Source organism: Artemia sp. Qi Xiang Cuo, chromosome 2 (assembly GCF_049724085.1).
Source record: "Artemia sp. Qi Xiang Cuo chromosome 2, ASM4972408v1, whole genome shotgun sequence".
In the NCBI taxonomy this organism is placed as follows: domain Eukaryota; kingdom Metazoa; phylum Arthropoda; class Branchiopoda; order Anostraca; family Artemiidae; genus Artemia; species Artemia sp. Qi Xiang Cuo.
In genome coordinates, this window is record NC_142795.1 from 87,331,170 (window position 1) to 87,332,932 (window position 1,763).

The 1,763-nt window shown below is 30.9% G+C and overlaps 1 pseudogene; it reads left to right on the forward strand.

Moving 5' to 3' along the window:
- Positions 1-706: 706 nt before the first annotated feature.
- LOC148955748 (profilin pseudogene) lies at positions 707-1,087 on the forward strand (annotated as a pseudogene).
- The last annotated feature ends 676 nt before the right edge of the window (positions 1,088-1,763 follow it).

Below are 1,763 nucleotides of genomic sequence, written 5' to 3' on the forward strand. Positions count from 1 at the left end.
TGTATAATGGTTAATTTTAAACGACATTACTATATTAGTGTCTTTTGTAATTAAAATAACATCAGGGATCATCGGATTCATCGAGTCATCAGATATAGCTATGGTAGCTATTGCTACTAACATCCTATTGCATGCAAAAATAAAAATATTATTTTTAACATTATAAAACGTATGTAGATATTTTTATGTAAAATGCAGTATTTCTTTTAGGGTTGTAACAAAAAATACAATTCTTTTAGGGTTTAAAAAAAAACCTGCTTGTTTTAGGGTTTTAACAAAAAATCTGATTCGCCAACTGAAATTAGATTAATTCCTGAAAATTTTAAATAAAATAATTTTATTTAGCTGCTAACTGCAAAATTATTTATGATGTCTGAGGAATAGTTTTTATTTTTTAATTCAAACAAAAAAAGAAAAAATTAAAATTAGTTTTGTTTTTTGTTAGTTTCTAACTACTTAACATAAACAAAATCTAATTCGTCATTTGAAAATAAAATAATATCTAAAAATTTTAAACAAAATGATTTTATTTAACTGCAAACTGCAAAAATTTTTATGGTGTCTGAGGAATAATTTTAATTTTCTAATTCAAACCAGAAAAATACCTAAAATTTTTTAAATTAGTATACTTTTCGTTTTGCTTCAAGTGACTCGTTACGTCAGTTTATGGGGTGAAAATATATTATTGAATTGAATAATTATTAAGATGAATTCTTGGATTGATCATATTAAAAGTCAATTGCTATCAAAAGGTATTTCGGAAGCTGCTATTATTGGTGTTGATGGGTCAGTTTGGGCAAAGTCTAGGGAATTTTCTGCCACAGCAGCTGAATTGAAAGCGTTTGTATCAAAATATGATTCAGATGAGTTTTCTGAGAACGGTATTATGATGGGAGGAATGAAGTATTTTTACCTTTCAAGGGATCATGGTGTTGTACGGGCAAAAAAGGGACAAAATGGCTTTCATGCAATGAAGCTTAAACAATTGTATATTATAGCTCTGTATGATGTGATAAACTGCCCACCACCTGAAGCTGCAATTACAGTGGAAAATTATGGTAATTATTTATCTAAAAGTGGGTATTGAAAAAGCACTTTAAGCATAGAAATCTGAAAGGAAAATGAAACAGCATGAAATTGTTTGAAATGGAAGTTGTAAGGATTTTAAATGAGAAACATGGGTTTTGATGGTAGTAATATAGTGAAGGACGATCGCGTCCCCATAATAAAAACTGCAATCACTTACTACCCTTGCATTGACTGTGGAGGGGGCGTCATCCTCAAACCAAATAACAGGAAGTTTACTATACAGGGCTTTCGGAAAAGGCGGTTCTAATGATGTACTCTTTGTTTTGATCTGACTCTTTTTTTTAGGATTTAGGGGTTTTTATATTTCTTAACATTGGACGTGATCGTCTCTAACTAGATTGCTAGCTACCGCTGCAACCCGGATAGCTACCGCTGCAACCCGGATAGCTACCGCTGCAACTCGGATAACTTATAATACTTCAGTTACTATGGACAAAAGTTCATTCTTTAATGTAATGCCAAGCTATCTGTGGAAAAGAAAGAAAAACTCAAAACTCAATCGTGGTTAAACTCAATTTTCGTAAAGAGATCGTTCTTTACTGTAATGATGCATAATATAAATACTGTAATCTTAACTATAGTGAAGTTGCGTATGCAAGTTAGTATAGGGAAGAGTTCGATCTTTATTATAATAACGGCTTTTACTTCTTTGTAATAGTAAGAGACGATCCTCA